Raw genomic sequence first — 13,851 nt, forward strand, 5'->3', positions numbered from 1 at the left:
AAGCAGCAACAAAGATTAATCAGGGCATTTGCTATATTCATGGTCCATACCTTAAAACCTCTGTGCCGGACCCTGCTGGGGATGGGCTTATCCTCTAATGGGGCTCTGTAGGAGAGTGGGTTGTCTTCTTTGATTTCCTTATTGCTACTCTTCTCACTGAAGATGCTTGTTTGAATGCATGGGACACTCATGGCACATTTGTGATAGTGGTCCTGTGTAGGTGTCATCGGTAGTGGCCTGAGACGACCAGCCACGGTGGTTCTTTTGCCTGCTTTTAGATGACCCTTCTGGCCAAAGTGAGATACTTGACCATGGGAGAATGACACCCGCAAGGTGCCAAGGACTGGCAGGCTTCCACTCCTCTTTCATTGTAATCTAAAAGCAGCAGCAGGATCAAGGCTAGGGAATGGGAATGTAACGGGACGCACTTGCTGTGCCTGGGCTGTGCAGCCATACCCTGGGAGAGCCTGCTGTTGTAGGAAGCAATAAGTTGCCATTTCCTCATTATATTTTCTTTTTATTAGGTAGTATTTTATTACAGAGGCTTGAAATCCCATGCATTTCATCGCACCCAAAATTTCAGGGTCTGGCCTGAGGGGAAGCAGTTCTTCACAACGACCTGTGAACCCCTTCCCGTGTACTTTGAACCAGGCGTGTTTCATCGCCTTTCTTGCTGTTGGTCTATACATTGGATTTACTGTTAGTAATTGACTAAGGAGGTTCCCAGTTCTTCTGAAACCCCACAGGGGGCAGGATACACCCCTGAAACAACTTGTTTTTGTAATTCTTGTATGATCACTGAATCAAATGGGAGCTTTCCCACTACCATATAATACAAGACCACTCCTATTGTCCACATGTCATTCTTCGTCCCGTCATACAGAAGTCCAAGGAAGAGTTCCGGGGAACCAAAAGAGTACGCACCTCAGTGCTGGTTTAGCATTTGTCCAGGTTGTGTTTTGGTGCTAAGCCCAAAGTCGATGACTTTGACCTTTTTGTTTTTATCGATCATTGTATTGTCCAGTTTCAGGTCTCGGTGAACAATCCCCTTTCCATGGCAGTAGCTCACTGCTGATAATATCTGTTCAAATATTTGCCGAGCCTCATCCTCCTCTATGTGCCCTGACTCTCTGATGTACTGGTGGAGTTGTTGGCCTTCCACCAGCTCCATTATGAGGTATATTCTAGTTTTGTTTTCAATGACTTGTAAGAGAGAAACAATGTTGGGGTGGTTGATCTTTCTCATTATGTTTGCTTCTGTCATGGCTGGCTGGAATCACTGCTTGTCCTTTCGGAGAACTTTGATCGCCACCGGGGATCCTGTGAGCCAGTGGTCGGCAAGGAGGACCTTGGAATGGCTTCCTTTTCCAATAGTCTTCAATACTTTATATTGGGAATGAAAGGTTCCCTCCTGAGTGATACTGGGATCGGGGCTAGGAGGTGGTAACTCCTCCTCAATCTCTGTAGGCATTTTATCAGTACTAATGATACCTAAAAATAACAAAAAATGGAATCAAATAATGAAAAAGATGGAGCAATTCAGGAACTAAAATTACACATGTGGATCCTAAAAGAAACAAACGAAACAAAAAGAAAAAAAAATAAAAACAAAGAAAAGACTAGACTAGAAAAATAGAGTAAAATTATTAAAAGGGGGAAAATATGAAGCATCATAAGTAAAAGCCACACAAATAACCAACCCCAAAAGAGAAAGCAAAGAGCACACACATACTAAATGCAATGATGAAAATAAAAATCGTCATACTACAATAGGATTGGGCGGCCAAATCTGATCAATACTGTGAATGGATGTAGTTTGAAGAAAAAGGTCAGATGAAAGAAAGGAGAGGAGAAACAATTAGTATAAGACAAAACAAAGAAATATAAAAAAACCAACACTTAAGGGAAAACTCCATTGAATTTCAGGACCCAGTGATCCACAAAACTCCACAACTCTCCAGAGCAAAATACTGAAAATTAAAATTAACCAATCACAAGGAATAAGGCAGTTAAATATCAGTGAATAGTAAACCTTAAACAAAGGCCGAAGAGTCAAAGTGTCACAAAGCGCAAATTTGTATCAAGTCTAAGCCAATGATTGCTTGTACTCAATAAATAGAGAAACAGGAATAATGTAAAAGGAAGAAACCGCAGGACATTGAAAATGGAGATAGAGTGAATCATCTGACTGCAGAAACGTAAAAATCAAAACAATAATATAGCATGTGAGAACATAAAAACCACCACCAAACTGAATCCAGCAATCCATAATAAATAAATAAATAAATAAATAAATAAATAAATAAATAAAGCATAACTAAAAATCAAAACCACAATAAGGAAATAGCCAGTGGTCTTGAGAATATATGGCCTAATTCTATCTCTTAAACACAGAAAAAAAAATCAAACCATAAATGAGCAGGCAGCCGTCTACGTAGGCCTTTAATCTGATATTATGGGGTTGGCATGTCAAATCCCTGGGAGCCACTGGTAAGCCAACACAGGTACTTGGGCACCTGCAGGCCAGTGAGAGAGCCTGTCTTGAAAATACGGTTGATGACCTACCTCAGGAACAGCAGCTGGGCTGGCTTCTGGGCTCTACATTCTCTTGCACTGAGGTGCAGGTAATATAGATACAAGAAGGTGCAAAAGGGGATGGGCACGTGTGTACACACACACACACACACACACACACACACACACACATAGGCACACACAGAAGCACACACAGAAATACACAAAAGTGTACTTATACACACAGACAAACTCTTACAAACACCCAGATTCACACAAAACCCAATCACATATGAACAGGTACACACATACTTACACACAAGCACACCAATAAAAACGCACATCACAGACACACACAAACATACACACGGGGACACACACATGCACAAGAAAACGTACACACATACAAACACATACACACAAACAAACCTGTAAACTCACACACTCCTATATATACTGACAAACACGGGCCAAAGTGTACACACAGTCACACACAAGCAAATCTGTCAACACACATCATCCTACACACATTGATACATACACATATACACAGTACAGTAAAATCCAATACAACCACACACAGCTCACAAGATACAACCAAGTCCCAGAGGGCTCCACTCCACACCTCCTCTCAAAGCACTCAAAGAAATCCAGGCCTGGCTACAGCTTAACATCTGTTGGCTGGACCTCCTCACAGTCGCTCCTCATGAGGTCACAATAGGACCTGTCATGACATGGTTGGGAAGGGCTTCAAGGCTCTGGCTTCTGTGGGCTATGGAGAGACTTTAGGCTTTTAGAAATCAAAGCCTGTAAGATGTTTACCTCTCCTCATTTCTCTGTTTTGAATATTTGCTGTGCCTCCTGCTTTAAAGTCCTCATGTCTATGCTCGCTGTGTCACTTTTTCTTTGAATTCTGAATGATTAGCCTCAAACTGATGGTACAGATTTTAAAAAATGAAAAAAGACAAAGCTGTGTTTCTAAACTGACCCATCAAGAGGACACTGTTCTCATAAGTCCTCAGAAAGGCTTTAGGTTATCATCAAACACCTGAGACAAAGCTGCAGGGATAGGCAGAGACTTGCCTCCCAAGGGTGAGGACTTGAGTTTGAATCCCCAAAACCCCCATCAATGTTGGATGCATCAGCAAAGCCCATAAGCTCAGCATCTGTGGAGTGGGGAGGGGTTGGGGTTGAAGACAGGTGGTCTGACATGCAGGCGTGAGGACCTGTCCAGAGGATGGCCTCTGACAGGACATGGGGTAGTGGTATGCATGGACACCTAGGCACATAAGGTGGTATGCATACACATGCAGACACTTCCTCTCACACAGAGGTTGGCATGATGTATAGAAAACCAAGTCCATCCTGAGTGTAGGGTTCACTTTAAATATTAAGGTCCAATCATGGAACAGGCGTGTATGAGGACAAGGAGCTCTGTGCAACCTGGGACCAGAAGGAATAGAGTGGCTATGCTGACACAGTTGAAATAAATTCTCAATCACAGTCTGTGACAGCCAGGTCACAGGACTCAGGCTGCTGTGTTATTTGTGAGCAGCCAGTGGAGCAAGAAGCTAACTATTGAGCACTGACTGGCCCAAGCCCAGAAAGGGTCTCTGTTTCTCAGAGTGCTGGGGGCAGTGCAGTGTGTAGCGCTTTCCTTCTGAAGACTCTTCTGGGGTTTTGAGTCCCCTGTAGAGGACCCTCATGGCTGCAGACACTAAGCCTGGGAGGAAAGATCCTCATCTGTAGAGTTCATTAAAAGGCCTGAGAGCAGAAAAGGAAAGAAACAGCAAAATGTGCCACCTCTGCTCACTCTGGTTCAGCTTCTGCCTTTGCAGCTGAGCTCAGGTGCCCTGGAGTCCTCCCTAGCCTGAGTCAGTGATCTCAAGTTCAAGTCCCTACTTCCTGGTTTGTAGTATCAAGCACAGCACAGTTTCAGGCAAGAAAAGCTGTGAACACCATCTAGACATTGCTGTCTACATTTGAGGGGGACTGTTGAGCCCCAAAGGGAGCAAGGGTTACAAGGTCAGGTATTACAATAATGGCCAAGGTTGGAATCCAAGTCCCAATCTCCCTTTGCTCTGGGCAGAGGGTAGGCCTGGCAATTGGTTCTTGCTGTGTACATGGGGATAATCAAAGTGTCTTATGGGATCGCTGGCACAGACCTGCCCAAGCATGGCTTAGGGAGCCTCACACCAACTCAATATTTGATGTGTTCCCAGCTTTGTCTACCGCCCTCAGCTGTGTGCCATTTTCCCTGCCTCGTGCAAGGGACTCTAAATATCTTCCTATAGAAGGCGATCAAGGAGGAGTTGCCCAAGGAGAGGTGGCGCTCTGTGGGGAGGTTCACACGGGCTAACATATTAGAGGGCCACAGTCCCAGGACTGATACTGGGTGGACACTCTCCTCTGACATCCAACACAGAGATCTTTGACAGAGATCAAGTGAAGGCTTCTCTGAATAGCTGTGCAGAGCACCTCCGATTCATGGACTCAGGACTGACACCCATAGGATGCTTTTGAGGAGCCGATTGTGATTCAAGGGCTCATCTGCCTGGGTCCATGTGCCTCTAGAGATGAGCCCAGGACTTGGCTGTGGATGGTTATGGGGTCAGATCAGAGGATGGGAGGGGGCTTGTCCTTGGCTCCTGGGAGTAGTGCAATTTTTCTTTCCGTGCTCCTGCTTTTTTTGATTTTCTTTTCCTTGGCATAAGGAGGGACTGGAAGAAGTCTGTCTATGGGGAGTGAGGCTGTCTGGGAAACTGCTCGCTATTCTACATTGTCATGCAGCTGGGGGCTTGGGGTTGTTGGCAGGATAACCTCTGAACCATTCCAGTCTGCTTCTCTCCACTTTATCCATGCATCCCTGTCCCAGGGCTGGGAGACCTGGATACAAAAGTCCCACATGTAGCTTCCAGTCCATGGATGGAGTCCCTCAGTGAATGGATTCCAGATGGTTCTGTGTAAAGCAGCATCGAACAGGGTAGTTACTGAACGTGTAGGTACATGCAGGAGGATACTGCACTGCACCCACCCACATTTCATATAAAACCAATCCTCATGCTCAGGTACTAATTGGTTCTATTTACACCTTTCACCATTTTTGCTACTCACTGTACTGTGAAGGGTGAATTTTTATTGTTTCACTTCTGCAAAGAGTCAGAGTTTAGCTTTGGAGACTCCCTACAGCCTGGCTGGAAGGGAGGCCTTAACACCCATGTGTCCTTCTAGGAAAAAGCTCTTTCATAGGATGCCTCCCTGAGTCCCAGGATGTATGGAGGGCTCTGTGCCCTATCCAGGGTTGACCTCAGTATATTAACGGGAGCAGAGGCTTCTCTCTGATAGAACAGTACCACCCTCCTGCAAGATGTCTATGATGGTTTGTATATGCTTAGCTCAGGGAGTGGCAATATTGGGAGGCATGGTCTTGTTAAAGTAGGTGTGTCACTGTGGGCATGGGCTTTAAAACCCTTTTCCTATCCACATGCAAGCCAATCTTCCCCAAGCAGCCTTCAGATGAATATGTAGACCTCTCACTTACTCTGGCACCATGACTGCCTGGATACTGCCATGCTTCCAGCTTGATGATACTGGACTGAGTCTCTGAACCTTCAATCCTGTGTCCATTAATGTTGTCCTCATAAGAGCTGCATTGGTCATGGTGTGTCTGTTCTCAGCAGTAAACCCCTAAATGAGACAATGTCAATGTTCCCTGCTCCAGCTTCCTGGCTATAGAAGCTACACACATGACCGGTATTCTCTTCGGATATGGGCCTAATAGGCTCTAGGCTGTCTGCTTGATCTGAGAGTGCTAGGACATCCTGTTGCTAAGGGCATTGTTACTGTTCCCATGCAATACTGTGAAAACATCAGCAGGCTCCTGCTTTGTTACCCCCCTGAACACAATGCTGCCTTTTCCAGGAGTGGATCCAACATATCTCAGAACCTCCTCAGGAACTATGTGTTACCCAAGGATTACCTGCACTTGCTTACTCACCCCTATCCTGTTTTCTGAAAACTTTTCAAAGCCCATTCATCTGAGACTGGTGAGTTCAGGACAGTAGTCCCAAGTGTCTTGTCCTACCCTGATAGTTCACTCTCATGAGGCATCACCTGCCCTTGACAGAGGATTTTACCACGGGACGTTTGATGTACTGGGAATTGTGTGTACTGACTCCTGTCAGATCAGCACAGGATAGCATCAAGGCCCCATTTGCTCTTGATTTTGGAACTCATGGTATTGGCACTGTCTTGTTATTTAGGTCCCTGTCAGTCCCTAATTGAATTTTAGCATGGGAACCCAGGGCAGTTGTCTTCAAAGATATTCCTAGTATGGGCCACATCTTCACCTTGCCAGACATAAAGCACAACAAAACACCAGGCAGGCAGAGAACCCTCAGGGGCTGGAACTGGCATGTTCAAACACTCTGGCTTGACCTTGGCCAGCACAGATTCAGAGGACAGCCTCTATGTAGGAAGATCTCCTTCCTCCTCTCAGAGTTTAGGACATCTAGAGTTAGGCTAAGGTGCTGGCACACATGTGAGCAGAGGCAGCAGCCTGGGCTTCTTCAATGTCAAAGCCTGCCTGCCACCCCTGTATCACACGTCAGAGCAGCCCATCTCATGCGAATTCTAGGTGTGCTGATACCCTCGGTGACTATGCCATGTTCTGCTGCCAGTTTCTTTGCTTCCACATGGCCAACTGTGAGAAGGGATTGAGAAAGGGAAGGTGATGAAGCCCTGCTAATATCTACTTGGTGCCTGCAAAGAAAATGGGTTCTGACTGGCGAGATCTTTGAGTTAGATTTTCAAATATGCCACCTCGGGACAGTTAGTCGGCACTTTCAGGAAGCTGCTCCAGGATGGGAACAAGGGGACTGGATCCCTGAGGCTGGTGCAGTTGGCCAGGGATTTTGGGACAGTAAAACTGAGTGGGAACCCTGGGCCAGGTGCAACAGTGCAGCGAACCTGTTGCAGGTGCAGTGGAGCAGTGACCCTGGGAGAGGTGCAATGGGACAGTAGCCCTAAGGAGGGGACCTCATGGTAGTGGCCCTGTGGCATGTGCAACTGGCAGGGACCCTGGGGCAGGTGCACTGTGACGTGCACCCAAGCTAGAATGTTCAGACAGGTGTGTGTTTGCTTCATGCAGCTGCTGTCTGAAGTAGAGAACACTGGCAACTGCCCCAGAGGGGATTTTGGGAAGTCCTTCCAAGAATGCCTCAGCTCCTAACTTAGAAGCTATACATTCCACAGATGGGCCTTTATTGAGATGAGCAGATTCTAAGGGGGCTCCCTTCAATGAACAGCCCATGAAAGCAGAAATGAAGAACAAGCAATTGCAGCAGCCATGTCCAAGTTGTTTAGCTCAGAAAAGTGGGACTGGAAGAAACTGATTAAGTCAAATCACTTCTCTGTCTATCCGTCCATCCATCCATCTATCCATCCATCCATCCATCCATCCATCCATCCATCCATCCATCCATCCATCCATTTCCCTGAGGGAAGTCAGCTTTTATTTCTGAGAAGGTCAAAGCAGCGCTCCCTTGTGGTGACAATGAGGATTGCAGGCAGTGAGATAAGTGGGTATTGATTGATTGATTGATTGATTGATTGATTGCATGATCTGTGATAGACTGCCACTTGTGTCCAGTCCCCATCTGTATCGGCTGTACCACAAACCCAGTCTCAGTGTGACACAGAAGAGGCCTAACTGGAAAGTATGTCCTCTCTCTAAGGGACACTGTATGATAACATACTCTGGACTGCAGGTCAGTCAAGGCCTGTGTTTAGGAGACTTGTGGACAGAAGAATGTCTATGAGTCTGGACATAGACTCTGTGGAGGGCTCAGGTCACCTGACTGTCCTGAAGCTTCCCACTGTGATTTATTTCCCTCCTACAGAGTCAGACACCTGAGCAACTTCATTTCCTGGTTACCCCCAATCCTCTTACACTGTGTAGAGTGTTCAATCTCAGGGAGGGCCTGGGAATCTGGGAGACATCACTGAGCCCCCTGGGCTTGGCTGACTCAACCTGAGGCTATTCTGAGTGTCTTCATTTTGCTCACCCTTCAGAGACCGCAAAAGTCAGCAGTGAGCTTGCTGAGAGGTCAGGAACCTCCATATTGGCCCAAGAGCAACTGTCCTCTTTTACAGGGTAATCCACAGAGCTTGTAATTCTGATTGGTGAGACAGTCTGGAAGAGTGAAAGATGTCACCTCCCAAAGACAAGTGTTGTGCTAGTGGACACTGAGGAACTTCAGGGATCAAACCCTTCCCCATTCTTCTCCAGCCTCTCTTGTTCTTCCTTGAGATGTTTCCTGCAAATCTAAAAGATCCAGGCAATCCATGACATGGGTTTGAACATAATCTCGACATTTTATTCATTCCCTGATAACTAAGACGAGGTAAAATTTCTTTCTTTCTTTATTCATTCATTCATTCATTCATTCATTCATTCATTCAATCATTCGTTATACATACGTACAGGGTAGCTGTATTTAGAAAGACCAGAGAGGGCATAAGATGTCATTAGAGACATTTGTGAGCCTCCATGTGTTTGCTGGGATTTGAACTCAGGACCTCTGGAAGAGCATTCAGTGCTCTTAGCCACTTACCAATCTTTCCATTTTCCAGGCTAACTTTTTTATTTCCAATAATTTCTTCTTTATTCAGGTTACATCCTGATCCCAGTCACTCTCCCTCTTCCCTTCCCAGTCCCACCTTACAAATGCTTTCTACCATAATGCTCTCCCTTCTCTTTGGACAAGGGGATACTCCCTTGGTTACCACACCACCCCGGGACATCTAGTCCCAGGTGGACCGAGCACATTCTGCCCCACGGATTTACAATCAGGCAGTCCGGGTATGGGGAACAGATCCAATGGCAGGCAACACAGACTGAGACAGTCCTGGATCTACTTGTCAGATGACCCACATGGAGACCAACGGCAGACAGCTAACCCGGCACTGGGGTTGGTTGCACAGGCTCTAGCATACTCCATGGTCCAAGGTATCTGACTGTAGGGGGCTTCTTGTAGTGTTTTAACCCAACCAGTTTGCTTGGCACTCTCCCCCACTCTTCCACAAGACTTCCCGAGCTCCATCTGAGGATTGGCTGTGGCTTTCAGCTGCTGAGTGAAACCTCTGGAGACAGGTGTGCTACTTTTCTGTCTGCAAGTAAATCTGAAAGAATATCATAAATAGCGTCAGAGTTTGTGTCTGTCACATGAGACAGATCTCACTTTGTGTCAGTCATTGAGTGGTTGGTCCCTCAATATCTGCTTTACCTTTATCCCTGCGCACTTATTGGCAAGACAGATTTCGAGTTGAAGGTTTTGTGAATGTATTGATGTCTCCTTCCTCTTCTAGAAGTCTTTCTTGTTACAGGAGGTGGCCTTTTCATTTTCATGCTCTGGTAAGCCTGCAAGGGAGGCTTTGTGTTGGGTCCAGTAGTTAAAAGCAAGACCTTGGAAGAGGAACTGAGGAGTTGTGATCTAGGACTTCCTGCAGCAGCCAGCTCTGGGTCCTTGGAGCCTAGGCAGGCTTTGCAGTCATAGAGCTCCATCCACTGCCCAAGTCCCATCCTGACACCTTCTCCATCTCTATTACAGACCATTGTAATGCTGGCATAGTCGCTCTGTCCTGGGCCCGATAGGCCATCCTACCCTGGAAAAACAGAGAGTTCAAGGACGGCCAAATTTCACTTAAGCAAACTTGTTCTCAGACTTTGTGGTTGCTCTGTCTTAGCTCTCATAACACACTTTCCTCTACGTTGCCTTAGGCTGTATCCTCCAAGCATCCCACCATGCATCAGCACCATATCCGGACGAACCTACCTTAGGGTCCCTGATAATTCCAGATACTTTAATGTTCTCCCAGGATGGACTGTGGGCTCTTGTGTGGCTCACATTGATACTAGATGTTCTTGGGAGCCTCCATGCCATGGCATAGGATGTCTCTGAATCCGCACTGGCCTGAGGGATTCCATCTGGCACAGGATTCTCTCCCTATTGTTGAATTTTGGCTCTTATGTTTTTAAGGAATGGCTCTGCATGTGGTCAACACACACTACCCTGGAAGACCAGAGAGTTCAAGGATGGGCAACTTTCACTTAAGCAAACTTTTTCACAGACTGTGTGGGTCCCATCAGCAGAGAGTAGCCTCCACATTGCAATGATGTGCAAACTTCTGCCTTTCAGCCATGATAGACTTTAGGATCTACCCTGAGGACCCTCCACAAGCCACAGGTGGGTGATGTGTAAATTGGGCATGTTATTGGGTCAGGTCTTCAGTGCAGTGCCTTAAGCTGACAGCCTTTTGGGAGGGCATATGCGTCTCTATTAAATGAACTGGTTCCACTGTTGGCCTGGAGTCTGCTGTGTCTGCCGCTCATGCTCTCCTCCAAGTCTCTAACTGTCCCTAACTCTCCTTGACTGGCTGGTCAATCAGTCTTCATACCAGTCTAGAGCCATTCTATAAACACAGAGCCCAGACTGTCCTCTGCCGACGTTTAACAGGGCTGATGGTTTAGTGTCCTGGGTTCCCTATGGGGTTGCAAACTCAAGTTTCTTAGGTCCCTATGTGTCTGACAAAAAGCCTTTAGAACAAGGTAGATGTGAAGAAATCAGGAAATAAACTCCTGCAGTACTTCATGTCTACCACTGGAGGGCTCTACACTTTTCTGGTCCTGGTGTGCTACTCAGCAAACCCTCTCACTGGAAGGCTCTGTGCCTGAAGCAGAGAACCTCTGCTAAACACAATGTTACCAAGAAACTGGCTGTATCTTCAGGGCAGCCTGTAGAAGATTCTCCACGACCCTGAGGACCCAATTGGGAAAACTTAGGTAGGCAGGGTGTGGGAGCCACCAGGGCTGTATGGAGACCTTACCCAGAATTTAATCTCCAGCTGTGCATTCCGATTAACATGACCCACACTCCTATGAAGGTCTCTGGGTGGCTCCTGATAAATTGGGGGAGGGGGGAGGACAAGGAAGCTGGGTCAAGACAGAAGCACTGTCCTTACTCACTGCGTCTGGGCTTGTTCCTGCCCTAACTGGGAAGCAGGAACCAAACACCCCCTCCTCATGGGACTGTCCATGATGAGGCCAGCTGAGGATCTGAACTGTCAGCAAGAAAGACAGGAGCTGTATGTGCCACAAACCAGAGCACAGTGTCCCGCATAAGCCCATCTCTCAAATGATGCCATCTCCTCCCCAGAGTGGCTCCAGTCTGGGTTAGGAGTGGGTCATGTATTCCGAGCTCTCTGCTACTCCTGCAAACACAGCAATGGTGCCTTCTCATGCTCATCTATACTGAGCCTAGGGAGCAGCCAGAGGTCATACTCATGGGAATTCAGACTCAGTTCAATCTGCTATACTGTAGCCCATGAGTCTGGACTCAACTTTAGTGGTCAAGGCCAGTGGTTTATTTCCTGGACAAGACTTTGAGAATGTTAGTGACACATTGTATGCCCTTGGCTGGCCTTCACTCTAATAGCCCTGAGTGACCATTCCAGCCTGCCCTCAGGGATTCAGATCAGCATTGGCCAGATCAGGCTCTTTGCTACCTGTTCCTATAGCTCACCTCCACTGTAGTTCATGTGTCCTGGCTGCTGCAGCTGCTCCAGAAGCTACCAGATGTCTTCCCACAGAATCCTGTAGTCCCTGTGGGCTCATCCACAGACATCTCACACTCTCCCTGCTGGGAGTTAGGCTGGATGCCTGCTGTGTGGGAGCTGCCTTGGCTTGTAGAGCAGAGCCAGAAGCAGTGGAGGAGATGTTGTCTGTTGCTCTTAATGTCCTCAGTGCCCAGGGCTTGCCTGTGGTGTGGTTGTGGTCCAGCTCCAGTTAATCACTGATATAAATTCAGCCCGTAGAAGCTGCGGACCCCATGAGGCACAGGGAGGACCATGACCGAGGGGGAACCATGCAATCCAGGACCCTGTGGGGATCAGGGAATATTCCAGGTCCCCTCTCACGCAGGATGCAAGGCTAGGAGCTCTGTGTGCCCTGACACAGGGGCATTGGACCGTGACTCCCATGAAATGCTCCTTCATACCTATTACATCATCAGCTTTGAGAAGGTCTTCCTCAGTAAGAACATTCCACACTGCTTGCCTCTGCCATCTGGCTCTCTTTTCCAGGGCTGCATGCCCTCAGTAACATTGACATGTCTTCTATGAAAATTAATATTCTGTTAAATCATTTTGATAAAGAGTTCTCAGCATGATATCTGTGTCCAGAAGTAGTCATCAGCAATTCTCACGGGGACAGGGAAGCAAAATCTTCCCCCTGCTCTTCGTCCTACTCTTTTTCCTCCTCTTCCTTCTCTTCCTCCTCCTCCTCCTCTTCTTTCTCCTCCTCTCTTCCTCTTCCTGCTCCTCCTCCTCCTCCTCCTCCTCCTCCTCCTCCTCCTCCTAACCTCCTCGTTCTCCTCCTCCTGCTGCTGCTGTGCCTAATGCTGCTTCTGCTATTGTTGCTACTCCTGTTGCTGCTGTAGTTTCTGCTGTTTCTTTTCCATTGCCATGTGTCTGAAATCACCTACTGTTTGTACTGACGACATGAAAGAATTTCCAGATGACACTGTGAAATAGACAAGACAATTTATTCCAAGCAAAAAAGACAGTGAGGTAGAATTCTTAGCTTACCATTTGGGGCTTTGATTTGCCTTACTATATTATAACTTTTTTTTTTCTACTTCTCAGTTGAGGTCTTTGAAATAAACCATTTAGAACTACTACCTATAAAATTCAATAGATCACTAGGTCTTAGGAACAACAACAACAAAAAAAAGTATCCAAACAATATGCATGCATGCAGGATTCTGACCATCAACAATAAACTACAAACTAGATTGTTGATACTTATTCAATGACAAACCTTGTTAATTAGTTTTGAGGCTTAATGGAATGGGATGTTACATTTGAAAACATAAGACTCTGTTCTGCAGCACTTGTGATTGATGACCACATGTGAAAAGATCAGTAGCCCCTGGAGGAATCCATGAGCCCATGAACCTCTTGTCCTCACCCTGTGGGAGCTATTGGCCTAAGGGGGAGCTGGAGTCCAACTGAAGGGATGGGCCAACTAGAAAACTCTGTAGAGTGTGGAACTCATCAATCCTATTGGGTCCCTGCTGGGAAGAGGAGAAATCAGGAAGAGGGAGAAGGCTTGGTGTTGGGGAAACCTCATAAAGAACTTACAGAAGATACAAGGTAAGTATTGTGGGGAAAATGGAAACCAGAGACAGAGGTAGGACCAGCATAGAGCAAACTGAAAAGGACAAAGCACAAAGGTACCTGGGCTATGCCTGCTGCTTGTTCTCTGGACTCTCCCTGTGG

General features: G+C 46.7%; 1 long non-coding RNA gene across 2 annotated transcripts in view; it reads left to right on the top strand.

Moving 5' to 3' along the window:
* Positions 1-10,875, top strand: part of LOC148007087 (uncharacterized) — a 43,021-nt gene extending 32,146 nt beyond the window's left edge. For both annotated transcript variants that reach the window (XR_015646197.1, XR_015646194.1), the window contains exon 7: positions 10,554-10,875. This is a non-coding gene — a long non-coding RNA (uncharacterized LOC148007087). The remainder of the gene's footprint in view (positions 1-10,553) is intronic.
* The last annotated feature ends 2,976 nt before the right edge of the window (positions 10,876-13,851 follow it).

Source organism: Rattus norvegicus, chromosome 1, assembly GCF_021556685.1.
Source record: "Rattus norvegicus strain SHRSP/BbbUtx chromosome 1, alternate assembly SHRSP_T2T, whole genome shotgun sequence".
Taxonomy (NCBI): Eukaryota; Metazoa; Chordata; class Mammalia; order Rodentia; family Muridae; genus Rattus; species Rattus norvegicus.